Here is a 22131-nt window from a genome sequence, read left to right on the forward strand (position 1 = left end):
TTAATAAATACTTGGATGTAGAATTTCTCCTTTGCTATTTATTTTCTCTTTCACTCATTTTTTCCTGTGTTTCTCCTTTCTTTCTGCTTTTATTTTAAACAAATATTCTTGGGAGGTTATTTTCTATTTTCATTGGCTGATTCTCGTGACAGGGGATTGTCCATCTTTATGGGTACAGTGTGATGTTTTGGTGTATTTACATATTCTGTGTAGATCAGCTCAGGATACTGAGGTTGCCCATCATCTCCAATAGTTGTTATTTCTCTGTGATGAGGAAACTCTGCATGTTGTCTTTAAGCGATGTTGAATTATAATATACAATCTTGTTAACTCTACTCACCCTCTGTGTCATAGAAAGCCAGAACTTATTTTTCCTATCTGGCTGAGACTTGGAACACATTTATCAGTCTCCTTCCCTTCCTCTCCCCCCAGATTCTGAGGCTGGAAGGATAAAGGCTGAGAGGATAGGGCCTCTGAGAAGGGAAGAGGGAAAGGATCATGCTCTCCTAGAAGGAGACATCGGGCCTGGAGAACATCCTGTCCCTGCTGCTGATGGTTTCAACCTCAACAGCTCTTCCTTTGTAAAGCACTCCCCTGCCCTTAGTGTTATGGGCCAGGTTACATGGGCAATGACCAAACAGACTCCATTGTACCCTGGGACTCCATGTCATGTAATAAATGCTTCTCCTGTGGGAACACCCCTGCCCTCTGTACCCACCAATGTTTGCTTAGTGTCGAATGTTTGGCAACACCAAGTGGCAATTCTTATATAATGTAAAGTCGTTCTCTCTTTGGTTCCCATTTTTCTTGGACAATGCACCCTGTCACAGATTCACTGTCTACATGTTAGTGACCATTCTTTAACTTGTACTCAACTAGGGTCGTTTTGGCCCACTGCCCCTTCTGCTTATGATTTTAGATATCATGATGTTTGTTTATGGTTTTTGAATCATAGCAACAGTCACTTATGATTAATGTGGTTTTGGACTATAAAAGGTGGACTCAAACCCTGGGAGGGAGTCGAAGGGTGCTGATTTCCAGCCTGCCCCTTGGCCCTCTAGCTGGGGGATCTGGACCACCAACTGGTGAATAAAGATGGTTCCGTCTCCTGCTTTAAGATTGGCTAGGTGATTTATTGCAATCTCGCCCTAATATTAGGAATGGCCAATCACATAATCTTCTCCAAACACTTCCTCTTGTGCCAACAAACCCTCACCCCGACCTTATGTTAATAAAGGCTTTGAAAACTACTTTCCCAATATTTGTTGAAAAAGACAAAATAGAGTTGATTGGTCCCTTTCTGAATCCTATACTCTGCCAATCACCCAAGGGATAGATCAAGCCCATAAAATCCTCTGGATAGCAGACGCCTCTTGGAACTCCTCCGCTTCACAAGCTTGGCTTCCTTTCTTCCTACCACTCTTAACAAATCCTGCTACTTGGCTCTCACCCTTGTGTCCAACAATTCATTCTTCAAATTCTAGAGACAAAGAAACACTTTCTGTGTTCCAACTGTTCCCGGCCTCCTCACTTTAGTTATATTTCTTTTAACAGGTTTAGATGGTTACTCTAAAGATTATTATAGGCATCATTGACTTGTAAAAATCTATTTAAAGTAAATATCTAAATATTACCAGCAAAATATGCCTATGACCAGTAAATATATGTATGTACTAGTACATATAATGACTTTATATATAATTATTATCCCCTTTTCATAATATTTTTGCCATATATATTCATAAAGTCTATATATGTTGAGATTTGCAACATATGTAGACTTTATAAATACATATATTTAATATCTTTAATCAGTCATATGTCTTCCCAAATAATTAAGAGAGGTGACACACAGTGATACTCCTTAATACCTACATATTTAGGATTCCTAATATCTTTTTTTTATTGGTTATTCAAAACATTGCAAAGATTGCAGAATCACATCGGTTACACATCCACATTTTTACATAATGCCATAATAGTAACTGTTGTATTCTGATACCTTTCCTATCCTCTACTATCCCCCCTCCCCTCCCCTCCCATCTTCTCTCTCTACCCCATCTACTGTAATTCATTGCTCTCCTTATTTTTTTCCCATTCCCCTCATAACCGCTTATATGTAATTTTGTATAACAATGAGGGTCTCCTTCCATTTCCATGCAATTTCCCTTTTCTCTCCCTTCCCCGCCCCCATGACTCTGTTTAATGTTAATCTTTTCCTCCTGCTCTTCCTCCCTGCTCTGTTCTTAGTTGCTCTCATTATATCAAAGAAGACATTTGGCATTTGTTTTTTAGGGATTGGCTAGCTTCACTTAGCATAATCTGCTCTAATGCCATCCATTTCCCTGAAAATTCCATGGTTTTGTCATTTCTTAGTGCTGCGTAATACTCCATTGTGTATAAATGCCACATTTTTTTTTTATCCATTCATCTATTGAGAGGCATGGGAGTTGGTTCCACAGTCTAGCTATTGTGAATTGTGCTGCTATGAACATCGATGTGGCAGTATCCCTATAGTACGCTCTTTTAAGGTCTTCAGGGAATAGTTCGAGAAGGGCAATAGCTGGGTCAAATGGTGGTTCCATTCCCAGCTTTCCCAGGAATCTCCATACTGCTTTCCATAATGGCCGCATCAATTTGCAGTCCCACCAGCAATGTACAAGAGTACCCTTTTCCCCACATCCTCGCCAGCTCTAGTTGTTGTTTGACTTCATAATGGCTGCCAATCTTACTGGAGTGAGATGGTATCTTAGGGTGGTTTTGTTTTGCATTTCTCTGACTGCTAGAGATGGTGAGCATTTTTTTCATGTACTTGTTGATTGATTGTATGTCCTCCTCTGAGAAGTGTCTGTTCAGGTCTTTAGCCCTTTGTTGATTGGGTTATTTGTTTTCTTATTGTTTAATTTTTTGAGTTCTTTGTATACTCTGGATATTCAGGCTCTATCTGAAGTGTGAGGAGTAAAAATTTGTTCCCATGATGTAGGCTCCCTATTTACCTCTCTTATTGTTTCTCTTGCTGAGAAAAAACTTTTTAGTTTAAGTAAGTCCCATTTGTTGATGCTTGTTATTAACTCTTGTGCTATGGGTGTCCTATTAAGGAATTTGGAGCCCGACCCCACAATATGTAGATCAGAACCAACGTTTTCTTCTATCAGACGCAGAGTCTCTGATTTGATATCAAGGTCCTTGATCCATTTTGAGTTAACTTTTGTGCATGGCAAGAGGAGGGGATTCAGTTTCATTTTGTTGCATATGGATTTCCAGTTTTCCTAGCACCATTTGTTGAAGATGCTATCCTTCCTCCATTGCATGCTTTAGCCCCTTTATCGAATATAAGATAATTGTAATTTTGTGGATTGGTTTCTGTGTCCTCTATTCTATACCATTGGTCCACCAGCCTGTTTTGGTACCAGTACCATGCTGTTTTTGTTACTATTGCTTTGTAGTACAGTTTGAAATCTGGTATCGCTACACCTCCTGATTCACACTTCCTGTTTAGAATTGCTTTTGCTATTCTGGGTCTTTTATTTTTCCATATGAATTTCATGATTGCTTTATCTATTTCCAAAAGAAATGCCGTTGGGATTTTGATTGGCATTGCATTGAACCTATAGAGAACTTTTGGTAATATCACCATTTTGATGATGTTAGTTCTGCCTATCCATGAACAGGGTATATTTTTCCATCTTCTAAGATCTTCTTCTATTTCTCTCTTTAGGGTTCTGTAGTTTTCATTGTATAAATCTTTCACCTCTTTTGTTAGGTTGATTCCCAAGTATTTTATTTTATTTTTTTTTGAGGATATTGTGAATGGAGTGGTTTCCTCATTTCCAGTTCAGAAGATTTGTCGCTGATATACAGGAATGCCTTTGATTTATGCGTGTTGATTTTATATCCTGCCACTTTGATGAATTCATTTATTAGTTCTAGTAGTTTCTTTGTAGACCCTTTTGTGTCTTCTAGGTATAGGATCATATCATCTGCAAATAGTGATAATTTAAGTTCTTCTTTTCCTATCTTAATGCCTTTAATTTCTTTTGTCTAATTGCTCTGGCCAGTATTTCGAGAACTATATTGAATAGAAGCGGTGAGAGAGGGCATCCCTGTCTTGTTCCAGAATGAAGTTCATTCCTTAAAAGAAAGAAAAGCCAACAAATAAATGATCTCACACTACACCTCGAAGCCTTAGAAAAAGAAGAACAAATCAGCAGCAAATACAGTAGAAGGCAAGAAATAATTAAAATTAGAGCTGAAATCAATGAAATCGAAACGAAAGAAACAATTGAAAAAATTGACAAAACTAAAAGTTGGTTCTTTGAAAAAATAAATAAGATTGACAGACCACTAGCCACGCTAACAAAGAGAAGAAGAGAGAGAACCCAAATTACTAGCTTACGGGATGAAAAAGGCAACATCACAACAGACAATTCAGAAACACAGAAGAAAATTAGAAATTATTTTGAAACCCTATACTCTGATAAAATAGAAGATAGTGAAGGCATCGATAAATTCCTTAAGACATATGAACTACCCAGATTGAGTCAGGAAGATATAAACAACCTAAACAGACCAATATCAAGTGAGGAAATATAAGAAGCCATCAAAAGATTACCAACCAAGAAAAGCCCAGGACCGGATGGGTATACAGCAGAGTTTTACAAGAACTTTAAAGAAGAACTAATACCAATAGTCCACAATCTATTTTAGGAGATAGAAAAAGAGGGAGAACTTCCAAATTCATTCTATGAGGCCAATATCACCCTGATTCCCAAACCAGATAAAATTCCCAAATTTTCTCTAAGAAAGAAAATTACAGACCAATATCCCTAATGAATTTAGATGCAAAAATCCTCAATAAAATTCTGGCAAATCGTATACAAAAACATATCAAAGAGATCATGCACCACGATCAAGTAGGATTCATCCCTGGGATGCAAGGATGGTTCAATATACGGAAATCAATAAACGTTATTTACCACATCAATAGACTTAAAGATAAGAACCATATGATCATCTCGATAGATGCAGAAAAAGCATTTGACAAAGTACAGCATCCCTTTATGTTCAAAACATTAGAAAAACTAGGGATAACAGGAACATACCTCAATATTGTAAAAGCTATATATGCAAAGCCTCAGGCTAGCATCATTCTAAATGGAAAAAAACTGAAGGCATTCCTAATATCTTTTATTCTTTCTATGTATGAGGATGATCATCTGGTATCGTTTTTCTTCAGCCTGAGAGATTTCTTTCATCATTTTTTCCCTTGATGTGTGGATCTTTTAGAAACAGTTTTAAACTTTAATTAATATAAATATATTTTCACTTCATTCTAAGTACTCTACATGTGAAATTTTTACTTCAATTTTTGTTTTCTTAGCACTTTCACTACTTTTTTTTTTGTGTGTGTGTGTGTGTGTATGTGTGTGTTTCTCCTACACAGGGGTCTTTGAACATCTTGGATCAGTCAGTAACACAGTGTCTTTCATTAAGTTGCAAACTTTCCAACATCAGTTCTTTACATATTTTTTTTCTTCACTTCTTTCTCTATCCTCTCCTTTTAGGAGATCAGTTACATGAACTATGGACTGCACAATATATTCCAGCGAGTCTCTGAGGTTTGATTTATTTTTCTTTAATATTATTTCTGTCTCTTATTAAACTGGATAATTTTGATTGGTCTATCTTTATGTTCACTGATTCTTTCCCATCCCCCCATTTTTTTTTATATTTCTATCCAGTAAATTCTTTACATTAGATAATGTGCTTTCAACTCTAGAATTTCCAGCTTTCTTTTGTTATAGCTTCCATATCTCTGTTAAGATTCCTTCTTAGCTTACTCATTAATACCGCACATTCTTTACTTGAAAAAAATTTATAAAATCTATCTTGTGTCTTTGTTGTATCCAACACTTGGATACCATTTTAGTCAATTTTGACTGTTTGTCATTCTTTTCCTAATTATAGGTCATATCATTTTGTTTCTTTGAATGATTTTCAATTTATTAATTGTTCACTGAATCTGAACATTCATTGAAAATACACTGTGGCAAGAAACTGAGTTGAGTTGTAGTCTTTGGAGGGCTTTCAATTTATTTTTCTAGAAAGCAGTTGTTTTATTTGTTTACTTTATCATGGTGCTGGGGATTGAACCCAGATCTTGAACATACTATGCAAAAGTGCTCCACCACTGAGCAATGCCACCAGTCCCAAGATATCTTACTGGGATTCATTTATAAAATCCTCTATCATTCCCCTTCCCCTAGCTGTGGAGGAGTAGGTATCTCTGCTCAGTGTTTTCAGTTTCCAAGTCTTATTGCGCCATCTTGTTTCTCGGGGGATCTCTTCAACCTGCTTTCATGGAGAGCCACAGACTGGTCTGAATTGATATTTATAATCTGGAGTTTACATTTCCTGTGCTGCTCTTGTTATTGGACCATTTCTTCATATGTCCAATCACTTTATCAAATTTTGAGTTCAATCCTTTTAGGCAAGAAAATCTTCTTACCACTGCTGCTAGCAATGTGGTGGTTAGGGAACTCATTGGATCTCCCACAGGAAAAATGTGCAATGTTAAACAGAAATAGATCCATCTTTAAGGGTTTGACCATCCTCTACTTTCCATCTGCTTCATTAATGAGTTTTCCTGTGCAGATGAGCAGTTAAGCATTCAGCCAGGGAGATGGAGGTGGAATGGGAGGAGTTAGGGTTATTACTTATTATTATTATTATTATTATTATTGCTGTTGTTGTTGTTATTTTACTTCAGCTGTTTGGAAATTTTGCTCTTTATTTAATTTTTTTCTGAAATATTCTCTTCATTTGCTTTACTGTCATACGCTTTAACATCCATTATTTCAATGTGATAAGGTCACAGTTAATATGCTATCACAGAGAGGGGAACTGGGCAGAGACTCTAGGCTAAAAGGCACAAGCCCACAGTTCTTCCTTAATGAAATAGACATCTTTCAAGTACAACCTTCAAAAAATTCTCTTATTTTGGTCATTTTCTTTTGCCTTAAGTTCCATTTTTAATAAAAGTGTTCAAGTTTTATAATTATTACCTAATGAATGAATTGTCAGAACTCTTTGTCATCATTATTACAAATCCTACCCCTTATAAGTTCTGACCCACTTCCTTTAAAAAGTGTTAATCACATATTTTATGGTAACTAAGATTTTAATCTGAAGGAATTGAATTCTACTAGAATTAATTTTGAGTTCCTACTAGATTTTTACAATATATTCAGGGCCCATATTTAGAGATCTAGGGTTAAAATACATTTCTAATATCAAAAATCTCTCAAAAATTTTTCTTATTTTTCTATTATATATTAATCACATAAATACATTCAATGACTTGTTTTAAATTGATTCTGGAGAAATATCAATGTAGTTATAATATTAAAATTTTTAATTAACCAGTGTTATGTTAAAAGCTTTGCCCAGCCATCATGGTAGCACACGTCCGCAATTCCAGTGACTCAGGAGGCTGAGATAGGAGGATTGCAAATTCAAAGCCAGCCTCAGCAATTTAGTAAGGCCCTGAACAACTTAGGGAGGCCCTATCGCAAAATGAAAAATAAAACGGGCTGGGGATGTGGCTCAGTAGTTAACCATCTCTGGGATCAATCCCTGGTAGTAAAATCCTCCCCACAAAACAAAACAAAAAACAAAGCAAAACACAACAAAAAACTTTTCACAAATATCTATGACAATGGAAAGACACAAGAAGAATAAGAATTTAAAAAAGAGGTATAATAATACCCTAATTATGTAACATTATATATCTGATCATACATCACTCCCACATCTCTTATCTGAAATCACTGGGATTAGATGTCTTTAAAATTCTGTAGTTTTAGGTTTTACAAAGGTGATTCCACATTATTTACATTTCAAGAAGTGCTTACTAGGACAACACACCATAATCAAACATATTAATATTTCTTCTGTCAAGTTTATAAATATTTACATTTATGGAAAAAATGATGACTATATAGTATCATGTCATAAGTTTTCAGTATTTGTCCTCAAAAGGGTTATAAAAGGAATTTAATTTTAATATTTTTTTAAATTTTATAACTACAGAGTATTCTCCTATGCACAAAGGTTTAATTTGATAGGATGATCACTAAAACCATAACCTTTCAGATGAGTTTTTACCTTCCTTGTTACATTTCTAATTTTTAAAATGTTTTTCCTGTTAGATTTATTATGTAGCTGATTACATAAAAGTATTTTTAAAAATCTCTTACAAAAATGTCATACCGTCACTAGATATTCTATTGAAACATTTTACATGTGACTTTCTGGATTTTTGAAAAATTTAACTGCACACTGTTAACAGGAGGGATCGGGGTCACATAGCAATTGGATCATTGTCTTGTTGAGGTTGCCTTAATGTTTGAGGAAGGGTAGATGATTCATGATTTGCTTGTTAAAGCAGCAGGTAAGCAAGGCTGGTCACTGACAGGCTCTAGTTTGGGGCATGAAACATTTATTATATGAAAATGTAGCAGCTCTTGAGGTGTTTGCCAAAGGTTTGCCTTGAATGTCTTTGCCTGGTTCATTGTCTTCATTTGCTAGTGGAATTTATTTCCCACACACAAGGTAAAGGCAAACTTCATAAATAACTAAATAATCAAGTCTGTTTGAAAGAGATTTGGTAGTGGCTACAAACATTTTTTTTTCTTAATTTTCATGCACCCTACTAAAAAATAAATTTCAATTCTCCTTTCCATGTTCAAGTTGTTATTCTGGTAAATTCCTCAGTGCCCTTGGGTTTAATTCGCATTCTTCTCTATCTTCCTGGGTGATTCGTCTACAATCTTTTGAAGTTGGTAGAGGCCTTTATACATGAAAGCATCAAGTAGGACTATAAAAGGCACAGAAGAATCAGAACACAGGAATTTAGGCCAGGAGTTTCTGGTGTCAAAGAGGAGAGAGATGGATGTCTTTACAGGATTGTCTCCAGCTGATATTCTATCTGGACTTGAAAAAGAGTAAACCTATTTGTAAACCTGGTATTCTGTTTATGTTTGATATGTAGATAACATTATGAAAATAAAATCTTAAGGAATTATAGAACATGAATTATTTCTAGATCTGTTTTTTAAATAGCCACTTATAGGAAATAGAAGAACAGTACCTTATAGCTCTTTTAGATACTGGTGATAAATGTTAAGACATTTGTCTCATAAATCAATATTGAATTCTCATTGTATTCAGACTGGAATTCTTTTGCTTTATTACCTAGAAAAACATTTTGATGCCTATGTGCTTGTGTGTACCTGCTATATATTTTTGTTGTTGTTGTTAAAGAAAACACAATTTTATACGATGAGCTCTAGAATTGGAAAATTTTGTGTCTATATTCTTATATCTGCTTCAGATGGAAAGTTAGTGGAAGGATGATCTATAATTTCCAGTTAGCCGAATAGTTATTAGTAAATAATTCTAATGAAATGGGAGCTTATTGAAATACTTTGAAAATTCTAGCCTTGTGTTAATCATTTTATTTTATTAGGTTGATGTAATGGTTAATTAAATATTTCGTATCTCATTATTATAAAATTTAAATTAAATGTTTTTGTCCATTTGTTGCATATCTTGTTATTGTAGAGTTGACTTTCTTTTTCAGATTTGTTTACCAATTGAGACAAAGAGGATACTTAGTAATGGTGCAAGGTCTGTTTTAGATGTAACCAAGATTTCTCATTTGTAAATGAGGGGTTAAAATACATTTTTATTTTTTAAAAATACTTGTTCATAAGGCTTCTGGTAAAAATCTCTGCTTTCTCAAATTTATAAAAATTTTCAATCGTTTTTCTCTTACTAGCTAAGGGTGACCTGTTATTTATCAATGGCTTCTCTAACATCGTTTCAACTATTTCAACTCATTAAAGTCTATGCCTGTCTTCCTAAAGTTAAAATGGCACTATTACAGATTAAAAATAACACAGGATCTCAAATTTCCTTAACAGAACCTAGGTTCCTGCTTACAGGATTCCTAGTACCATTCAGACTGTCACCTGATACTCCAGTCCTGCCTCTTCTTAAACAACTGAAGACAGTGACTGTTGGATGGAATAATTCATGTTTCTATTCATTTAATGTAAAATCTACTGATTCCTGTGCTAATAACTCCAATTTAGGTGAGGAAATAATTTAGTTTCAAAGATAACACAATCTGTTTCTATAAAGGGGCATAAATCAAGGAAACGTTTCAGAGTTTTGGTAATTACCTTCTCTAGTGAGGAAATGGGCAGATAAGTGTTCAGGGAGCTGTGGAAAAGCTAGGTTCGGGGCTCCAGCGTGACTTGAATCACTGAAATTGCTTACATTCTAGACAAGTTCTGGTAGTTTACGGTGTTAAGGTATAAATTTCAAAAGCTAACGCTATGATTTGCATTCTAATTTATAGGAAGCAAGTGTCAGATTGTTGTTTCATTTTTTTAATGAAGAAACCCTCAAGATAGGAGAGCTGATTCAGAAGAAAATTTGAAAATTTGATAGATCATGTGGAGTCACTGGAGTAAATGGTGCTAAAGATGACTAGGTAAGATACAAAACTGCAAATGCCTACATAGCAATAAAATTATAACCTTTATTTTTACCTTTTCTATAAGAGGGAAATTATTGCACCACTGTCAGACTAACTCACTTAAAACTTATTGGTCTTCTAACTTTACACAGATCGATCAATCAGGAAATCAAACAGTGGTTCACTTCCTCAGAGATTAGATAATGTGTGCCTGTTATATACACAATGGAATTTTACTCAGCAATAAAAGAGAATAAAATCACGGCATTTGCAGGTAAATGGATGGCACTGGAAAAGATGATGCTCAGTGAAGTCAGCCAATCCCCCCAAAAAACAAATGCGGAATGTTTTCTCTGATATAAGGAGGCTGACTCATAGTGGGATAGGGAGGGGGAGCATGGGAGGAATAGATGAATTCTAGATAGGGCAGAAGGGAGGGAGGGAGAGGGAGGGGGCAGGGGGTAGAAAGATGGAATGAGATGGACATCATTACCTTAAGTACATGTATGAAGACCTGAATTGATGTGAATATACTTTATATACAAACTGAGGAATGAAAAATTGATCTATATGTGTGATAAGAATTGTGATGCATTCCACTGTCATGTATTTAAAAAATAAAACCAATTAAAAAAGTGGCAGTATTATATATTTTTTTAAAACCCTCAATTTCAGCCTATTTTCAAGTTTTGGTTATCATTTTGTTAACAATTTTGGTTTCATGGAAACCTTTTTGTTCTTTTAAAAATTTCCAGAAACTGAACCACATTCTCCAGAGAACTCTCAAACTCTGATGTTTTGTAGTACAGTCATAGCTTGGTATTTATAAGTGTGAATAGGGCCTTGGAAATAACCTTTAAAAAAGAAAAGAATATTTCTCCACTTTGGACTTAAAATTTATTTTTACATTAGGAACAAATGAAGTTAAAGATAAAAGCTTAATATTTGACTTTTATTTATACTTTGCATTTTGAATAGTTTTAGGATGCTGAAATATGTGCTCCATTTTGTGAACCTAAATTACAATGTCAGAGATGGTACAGCTCAAGGATAGTTATTTTCATCTGAGAAGGGATCAAATCCTCAGTCATATCAGAAATGTACAAAGCCTAGGTGAAAAGCAATGTAGGTAAAATAAAGATGGTGTTGCATTTCCACCATTGTGTTATTGTGCTTAGGAGCTGGACTGTCCCCATAGGCTCCTGGACTGAAGGCTTATCCCCCCATGCAGCAAGCTTCAGAGGTGGAGCTCTTGGGGAATCATTGGATTATGAGGACTTTGACCTCATCAAGAGATTAATCCATTGATGGCCTAATAGTGACATCATTGGAAGGTGGTGGAAACTATAGGAGGTGAGGCCATTGTTGGAGGAGGTTGGTCACTGGGGACATGTCCTGGATGAATATATCTTGTCCTGACCTCACTCCTTCCTTCCTCTCCCTCTGCTTCCAGCTACTGTGAGGTGAGCAGCTTTTCTCTGCCATGTCCCTCTGCCTTGACGTATTGCCTCACCAAGCACCAAAGCACAGGACTCAGCCAACTCTGGACTGAGACATCCGAACCTGCAAACCAAAGCAAATCTTTTTTCCTCGCAGTTTTTTTTTTTAATTTATTTTTTTATATTTTGGCCACAGTGATGAGGGTATTTCAGGTTTTAGTTCCCTATTTAGATTCTATGCTTGGGGAAGAATTTGAAATCTGGTTGAGTCCATGGTTCATATGTTAGTATTGTACTTGGGAAATTTTTGGCCTTAAAAAAATGTCCGTACATTATAATTGTGATATCCATTTTGTTAGGTGACTTTACTATTAGTTTACTATAGTGTGGTTTCAAGCTATCCCTAGTGGTCAGTCTTTCTCCTTCCTCCTAGGGAGTGGAGAGGAAAACATCGGTGAATGTATGTCCTGCACTTAGGCAAATGGAACAGGTCAGGCAACTTTTCTTATGTCTTCCTTTAGCTCAAAATGATCTTTATGCCTTTAACCTTCTTACCTCAAAGTCTGAGAAAAGGTCATCATTAATCATCATCTGTTAATTAACTCAGTTGCCTTATTGCTCAGATGTATTTGTCCAGTTCTGACAATGTGCCCAGCCCTCTGGGTAGGCATCTAAGAAATGATAACAAGCTGATGCAAGATGTAATTTTTGTCTTTGAGTGGCATTCAATCTTAAACAGATACTTATTAAATGATCACATACCTATTTTATGACTGTAATAAGTACTATGAATGAATGATGCAGGTGCCGTGGGAGGCATGGAGCTACATGTGCACAGAGTTCAGGGAGGATGAAGAACCAGAGAAGGTTTTCTTTAGGTTGTGACCTTTTAACTGGGAGCCCAAGGAGAGGTTTTGAAAGTAAAAGACAGGGTGCTAACTTTAGAAATTACCACAATTTAAAAAAAAATTTGAGTTATCTTCACTAGAAAAAAATCAATCATCAGGACTTTCGCTTTACTTCAAAGGACCCTTGGGCTACCAGAGTCTGCATATCCCCAGGCTACACCATTGTTGTTGAGTCCCTTCTTAGAGACCCTAGTCATCTATTTTTGCATAATAATTGTTTGGTAATAACTGCACAAAGAATTCCTCTTGGGGTTTGGAAGGAGGGACAAAATCATTGTGTGTCCAACATGCCCATGGTCAAGAATCCAGCAGCTGCTCACCTGGGATTTGGGTGACTTTGTGCTTCCCCGGCTTCTTCTGGTTCATGGACCTAGTAGAGCTAGCCACACACAGACACTGATAATTAGCCAAAAGTCAATTTAGTACTTTGGTTCTGTTCTGATCATTATTCTCTTCATTAGCATAATTCTCAACACATGCTTTATTTGAAATAGGTGAACAGAAAAATTTCCACCCCGTTAAGGGAACAGTTTCTCATCATATTTAATGTCCCAGATTCCCATGCACCCTCTTTGCCTGTACAAAATATAGGTGGTATGGATCTTCAGAAAAAGTTGCATTCATGTATAGAAACAGCCTTTCAACACCCTTCCCTCCTCATTGAAAGCTACGATTGTCACTTGGCAATTAAAGGGCTCTTTTAGAAAAGGTGGTTGACAAGCAACAAGATGAATGACACAGAAGAGCCATGATGAAAGAGCACTGCTAGGTAACAAATCTTTCCATTTTTTTTTCTCAGTTGCTAAGGCAAAGACTCATTTCTCAAATATGACAGAATTGCTTAAATAGCTGGCATTTTTCTCTGGAATATTTGGGATATCACATTATGTTTAAAGAAAGTCAGTTGAAAAGTCATTTTATTTTTTGAGGACTCTTGGCAAAAGGGAAAGATGATTTTTAATTGGATAGATGGGGGAGTTTTTTCCTCATTAGGAGAATAAAAGTAGGACAACACTGGATACTTTTTTTTTTTTAATAGAAGAAGGGGGGATCTAGAAAGATGTTGCCAAAGAAATTCATGTCAAAATAACTCTGAAAATGGTAGGAAGACATGCAAATCTCTCTTTATGCTGGATCACTGCAAAACAGAGAACATTTCAAATGCACAGAGGTAGCAATTTACTTAAATGACACTTTAGGTGAATTATTTTCATTATAAAAAAAAAACCCATAATGCTATGATCTCTGTTAATTCATTGTATCATAAATGTGTTTTTTTCACATAAAAGTCATCCATTCACTTCTTATATTTTGAGTTTTTACAACTAATAATAAATGTGGCTATTTTTATACTTGTTACTTAATTAAAATTAATCAAAGTTGTTACAACACACTAACCCAGGGTGCTGTGAATGCAACGCCTTTGATCATAAGTCCCAGATAAAAAGCAATTTGAAAACTCTGATTTAACTGAAGGGTCTTATTGACTCACACCTTTGGATTCCTGGTTCCTACAGTGAAAAAGAGGGAAGTGACTCTCACGTTGCCAGTGTAATGAAGCAGAGGATGCGTCAGTGGACAGATGAGAACGCTCATGTGTGGCCCAGAGACCCGGGGTCACTGGTGGCTGCTTTTGTTTCTTACAAATCATTCTTTTTAATTTTAAATCTCAGAACGTTTTTCTCTTACCTAACGTTTTTTACTGTAAGAGTGTATCATAAGTAGATTGTGTGAGAAATAGAAAATGAACAAAGTATTTGATGCATATACTCTCCTATCCAACTAATGGTAGAATAAAATGGTATCGTATATAGCTAGAGATGCCAGGATTGATTTAAAAATGGATGGAAGAGGATGGAAAAAAGTCTCAATTCTAAAATTTACCCCACTCATAAGGACATAAAATATCCCCAAGCCATGTATTCATACATAGAATCTGTTCTAGAACAAAACAAATTAGGGAATAATTGTAGCATGCTTCAGGGAAAGGGAACCTACAGGACTTTTAATAGTATGATAGATGATAATCAAATTATTCTTATGGAAACAGAAACAGACTACTCCTGGCATGCTCAACATCACTTTAGAGGGAAAAGAGGGTGGGGTGGGATTGGAGAGGAGAGAGTGGGTCCAGGGCTGTATGCCTGTGGGTCTGGAGTGGTGACAGCATGCTTGTTAATTGCCTGGACTTCCAAAACATTGGTGGATGTTGACATGGCCAGCCCCAACTGTACATAATGGGAAAACAAACATTTCCTGACCACATGTTAGATGAGAATTAAAAGTGCTCAAGGGAGAATCCAATATGGCGGGCCAGAGGGAGGCAGCATTCTGTGTTGCTCCGTGACCTCCGTCTCAACTAGTGGGAATACTGCTTCTCTGAGAGTGATAGAGGACCCCTGCACAGCTGCTCTCAGGCAGAAATCACCAGAGCTGTGCTCCTGCGCAGGGCTCTGGGCCTCAGTGTTTGAGCAGGACTCTGACTCCAATACCCACCTCCCCAGGTTGGAGCCCATGCAGGGCTTGCGAGTGCCTCAGCAGGATCACCTATCAGCCCTGCTGCAGAACTCCCAGATGCAGTTCCCACTCCCATGCAGGACACTTAGCTACTACCCACCCACAGGAACTCTGGCCACCACTCCACTGTGGACCCCCATGTACCAACGAGTGGCTTCCCTGGTTGCCTCCATCTTGCGACTCCACTCAGCAGCTACAGCCATAGTCCCTATGTGGGAATCTTCCTGCACCTGGGGACATCTCACAGGCTCTGAAGACAGCCAGAAGCCACAGTCACATCATAGAGCTCATCTCTGAACACATCACACAACACCATCACCCGGCTGCCCCTCCCCCACAGCTCCCAGATTGGGACTACAGCTGGCCAGGAACCCAGTTTTCAGTTCCTTCCTCTTTACAGCGGCCCTAACCTGGCACAGTAATGCCCAACACAAAACAGCCCTCACTGGGACAGGGTGCACAGTGCCACCAGGGCACCACCCACTGGAGCCCTGTTGAGAGAGGTCCCTTAATTGGGAACTGCTAAGGGAGAGGGAGATGGTGCAAATGTTTGGAGACTAACAGAAAGATCAGAAACTAGGAAATCTTTAGGCAAAATAGGGAGAGAGAACAGGGCATTCAAGAGACCCTTGGGGGGCAGTCTCCCTGCAGGGACTGGCGGGTGCCACACCTCACTTCCAGGTGACCTGCGCCAGGACCAGCCTTTTTACCCTGGTTACCTCCACCATCCTAAGAGTGGAGACACCGGCTACCAACAGACAACCCCACCTATTGGATAAGAAAGGAAGCAGGAAAGAAACTGATCTCCAAAACAATCAACAGTTCTGTTTTTTTCCTTTGAGACTTTTTTCTTTTTTCTCTTTTTCTTCTCACCCTCTATCCTCCCACCCTCACATCCCCAACATGTGTGAAACCAAGTCCTTTCGTGATTTAGTATTTTGAGGACTGGGAAGTCTGAATAATATATTAGAGGTGTGTTGTATATGCCTTTTGTTTCTTTTTCCCCTCCATTTTTTATTATTTTAACATCTTTTGTTTTTTATTTATTTGAATTCATCTGTGTATTTGTTTTATGGACTCTACTGTCTTCCCATATACTTGTCTACCCAAATTTACTTCCTGTCTATTCTCTTGATACTAGCCCTCTTCATTAGATTTCTCTTTCACTCTTCCTAAGATATACTAACTCTATATTCTCATCAGCATATCATCCTACACCTGCCTCATCAGCATTCATCCTTTACCTCACCCCCAGTTCATTGTCCACTGTCAGAAACTGTAAACTCTTTACAAACCTACTGATTGCCATATAGATAATAATTTAATTCAACATTTCTATACATTGTGACCAATCTGTAAATGTCTTAATAGCAACAAATTATTTATAGGTGGTATAGTGCTGATACTGGGATCTGTTTGCATTCTCTTCCCCACAAAGGAGAGGTATTGGAACCCTATGGGACCACTACAATTCTATAGGGTAAAAACAATAACATCTCGGACCCACAGTGCTAGAAGGGAAGACATATGAGCAACATGAAAAGACAAGGGAAAAAAAGTGCCCCAAACAAATCAAGGTACCATATTATTATAATCCATGGCCAACAGAGAAGGAGTTCAGGATGTACGTGATTAAAATGTTCTGTGGATTAAAGGATGATATGAGAGAGCAAATATAGGCAGTGAAAGATAATTTTGACAAAGAGCTACATAAACAAATACAAGAAGCAAAAAGATTACTTCAATGGGGGAGATAGAGGTTCAAAAAAACCCAAACCAAAACAAACAAGCAAAAAACGGAAATCCGGAAATCCTTGAATGAAAGAAACAATAAACCAAATTAAAAGTTCAATTGAAAGTATCACCAATGGATCACCAACAGTGTAGACCACTTGGAAAACAGGACATCAGACAATGAAGACAAAATATATAATCTTGAAATGAATGTAGACCACACAGTGAATATGGTAAAAAAAAAAACAAAAAAACATGAGCAGAACATTCAAGGAATATGGGATAGCATAAAAAGACCAAATTTAAGAGTTATTGGGATAGAGGAAGGCATAGAGTTCCAAACCAAAAGAATGAACAATCTAGTCAATGAAATAATATCATAAAACTTTCCAAACATGAAGAAATGAATTGGAAAACCAAATTCAAGAAGCCTACAGGATGCCAAATGTACAAAATCCTAACAGATCCATCCCAAGGCACATTATAACAAAAATGCCCAACATACAAATTAAGAGAATATTAAAAGCCACAAGAGAAAGGAGTCAGATTACATATAGAGGGAAACCAATTACAATAAATGGCAGATTATTCAACACAGACCCTGAAAGCTAGAAGATCCAGGAATAACATATATCAAGCTCTGAAAGAAAATGGATGCCAACCATGGATCTTGTATCCAGCAAAATTAAGCTTTAGATTTGATGATGAAATAAAAACCTTCCATGATAAACAAAAGTTTAAAAAATAATTGCAGCTAGAAAACTGACACTACACAATATCCTTGGGAAAATATTCCATAAAGAGGAAATGAAAAACAACAATGATAATCAGCAGAGGGAGGTAAAAGGAATAACTAATCCAAGGAGAAAACAAGTCGAGTTAAATATCAAAAATTAACAAAAATGTCTGGAAATACAAATCAAGTATCAATAAAATGAATGTTAATGGCCTAAACTCACCAATCAAAATAGATAGGCTAGCAGATTGGATTAGAAAAAAAGACCCAACAATATGCTGCCTCCAGGAGACTCATCTGATAGGAAAAGACATACACAGACTGAAGGTGAAGGGTTGGGGAAAATCATACCACTCACATGGATGTGGAAGCAAGCCGGGGTTTCCATCCTCATATCAAATAAAGTAGACTTCAAGCTAAAGCCAATCAAAAAGGATAAAGAAGGACACTAGATACCGCTCAAGGGAAGCATACACCAACAAGACTTAACAATTATAAATATATATGTCCCCCAAAATGGAGCATCTGTGTTCATCAGAATTATTCTTCTCAAGTTCAAGAGTCAAATTGACAATGACACAATAAACTTGGGTGACATTAACACACTTTGCTCACCACTAGATAGATCTTCCAAACAAAAGTTGAACAAAGAAACTATAGATCTCAATATTACAATCAATAACTTTGACTTAACTGACATGTATAGAATATTTCATCCTTCAACAAGTGAATACACTTTCTTCTCAGCAGCACATGGATTCTTCTCTAAAATACACCATACAATGTGCCACAAAAAACTCTTAGCAAATGGAAAAAAAAGTAGAGATACGACCCTGCATTTTATCAGATCAAAATGGAATGAAATTAGAAATCAATGACAAAATAAAAAATAAAAATGACTCCAACACCTGGAGACTAAATAATATACTAGTGAATGAACAATGGGTTGGAAAAGAAATCAAGGAGGAGATTAAAGGACTTTTAGAGATGAATGAGAACACAGGTTCACTATGGGACACTATGGGACACTATGAAGGCAGTACTAAAAGGAAATTTCACTGCATGGAGTTCATTCCTTCAAAGAAGAAAAATAAATGACTTAACATTACATCTCAAAGTCCTAGAAAAAGAACACATAAACACCAAAAAGCAGTAGAAGACAGGAAATAATTAAAATCAGAGGTGAAATCAACGAAATTGAAGTAAAAGAAAAAATTGAAAAAGTTGGCAAAACAAAAAGTTGATTTTTTGAAAAAAATAAATAAAATTGACAGACCCTTAGCCATGCTAACAAAGAGAAGGAGAGGGAAAACTTAAATTACTAACATACGTGATGAAAAAGGAAATATCACATCAGACACTACAGAAATACAGAGATAATTAGACTAGTATCTCTAATGAACAAAAATTTCAATAAATTCTGGCAAATAGAATACACAAACATATCAAAAAGATAGTGCACCATGAAAAAGGAGTGATGAAATTTATCTGGAAAATTAAGAGACACAGAATAGCTGAAACAATGCTTAGCAGAAAGAGTGAAGCACTTGGCATCACTATACCAGACATTAAACTATATTACAGAGAAATAGTGACAAAACAGCATGGTATTGGCACCAAAACAGACTGTTAGATCAATGGTACAGAATAGAAGACACAGAGACTAACCCACAAAATTACAATTATTTTATATTAGACAAGGGCACCAAAAATATACATAGGAGAAAAATAGCATCTTTAACAAATGGTGCTGGGAAAACTGGAAATCCATATGCAACAAAATGAAATTAAATCCATATCTCTCACCATGCACAAAACTCAACTCAAATTGGATCAAGGACCTAGGAATAAAACCAGAGACCCTGTGTCTAATAGAAGAAAAAGTAGGCACTAATCACCATCATGTGGGATTTGGCCCCAACTTCCTTAATAATACTCCTATAGCACAAGAATTAAAATCATGAATCAATAAATGGGATGGATTCAAACTAAAATTTTCTTCTTAGCAAAATAAATAATCTGTGAGGTGAATAGAGAGCCTACATCTTGGGAGCAAATCTTTACCTCTCACACAGCAGACAGAGCACTAATCTCTAGAGTATATAAAGAACTCAAAAAGCTAAACACCAAAAAATACCCAAGTAACCCAGTCAATAAATTGGCCAAAGACCTGAACATACACTTCTTAGAAGAGGATATATAATCAATGAACAAGTATATGAAAAAATGTTCATCGTCTCTAGCAGTTAGAGAAATGCAAATCAAAACTACTCTAAGATTTCATCTCACTCCGTCAAAATGGCAGTTATTATGGATACAATCTACAGTTAAGTGTTTGCAAAGATGTGGGGATAAAGGCACATGCATACATTGCTGGTGGGACTGTAAATTGGTGCAGCCAATATAGAAACCAGTATGGAGTTTCCTTGGAAACTGGGAATGGAACCACAATTTGACCCAGCTATTCCTCTCCTTAGTCTATACCCAAAGTAGTTAAAAACAGCATACTACAGGACACAGCCACATCAATGTTTATAGCAGCACAATTCATAATAACTAAACTGTGGAGCTAATCTAGATGCCATTCAGTAGATGAATGGATAAAAAATGTGGCATATACACAATGGAACAGTACTCAGCAATAAAAGAGAATAAAATCATGGCATTTGCAGGCAAATGGATGGAGTTGGAGAAGATAATGATAAGTGAACTTAGCCAATTCCCAAAAAAAAAATAAATGTTGAATGTTCTCTCTGATATAAGGAGGCTGATTCATAGTCGGGTAGGGAGGAGAATCATGGGGGAAATAGACAAACTCTAGATAGGGAAGAGGGGTTGGAAGGGAAGGGATGGAGGATGGCATTAGAAATTATGGTAGAATGTGATGGACATCATTACCCTAAGTACATGTATGAAGATATGAATGGTGTAAATATACTTCGTGTACAACCGGAGATATGAAAAATTGTGCTCTATATGTGTAATATGAATTGTAATGCATTCTGATGTCATATATAAATAAATTTTTTTAAAAGTGTTCAAGGGACTTTACAAAGAGATGATTTAATTCAACGTTGGGCTCAGATGAGGTCTTCTGATGAAATTTGCTTTTTGAGAAGTTGGTTTCCATGGAGAATGGAGATCCTTGAGATGTGGGGTCTGGTCCTATCAAAAGGACAATCCAATACCATACGTAGCAGAGGTGACTTAAGGGTGAGCAGTATTCCCCAGCTTCACAGAACTGCCTGCCTCAGACCATTACTATCTGCAGTTTATTACCTACCTCTATTGCCTGCCTGGCATGACCACAGCCATGACTGATATATAGGCTACATTTGTAAGGCTAAAATTCTTTCAGAAAATTTGCTAAAGGAAAAGAAGCATAAGAACTATCTATTGTTATAAAATACTGGCATTATGATTTGAAAGTTAAACCTCTCTAGCACAGGCAACCAAATGATATTATTTGTCAAATACTGAAAATGCATTTTTATGGTTATAGAAATGACCGAGCAGCTCAGCCCCTTACATTAGATACTACCCAGCCATGGACTATTACATTTAAATTCCAGAATTTGTGGATGATATTCTGAGATTTTATGACTGCCTTGGAATCTTAAACACTCTCTTTGAAAAAGATGGTTTTAGATTACCTCCTCTGATGGGGGACTAAGGTGCCGGGGCAGGCGGGCTTTCTTTTTTTGTTTCTTTCTTTTTTTCCTGTCAAGTCATTTCAGTTGTTGTTACAGCCTTCAAATGATGATTCACAGTATGATCTTCGGAGTTACAAATAAAAACAAATTTTCTTGAAATAGAGAATGACATGTCCAAAGCTGTTTTATTCATACAAGAGGAAAGCAACAGGAATGTAAAGCTGCTTTAAATAGCATTTGAAGGGCTGGGGGTATATGATAGGCATTTAAAAAGTGTTAGTGATACTGTTATCCTCAGGAAAGTTTAAGTTCCCATATTTTATTAGTCATAAAAATAGAACCATAGCATTAGGCGCTTTCCTTTCTGTCAGACATATCATTATTTTCTTTACGGACAAAAATGTACAATTTAACAACTAGCTTCATGTATCTCAGGTTTTTAATCAATAGTCGATAAGGCAAAGGGAAATGGAGGGAAGGGAGGAGAGACAGGAATAGGAAAGGCAGAGGACATAACTGTCCTGTGTACATATATGAATATACCACAGCGAATCCCCACATCACATACAACTATAAGGCTAGGATCCTAATTAGAATA

The sequence above is a fragment of the Callospermophilus lateralis genome, chromosome 5, assembly GCF_048772815.1.
Source record: "Callospermophilus lateralis isolate mCalLat2 chromosome 5, mCalLat2.hap1, whole genome shotgun sequence".
In the NCBI taxonomy this organism is placed as follows: Eukaryota; Metazoa; Chordata; class Mammalia; order Rodentia; family Sciuridae; genus Callospermophilus; species Callospermophilus lateralis.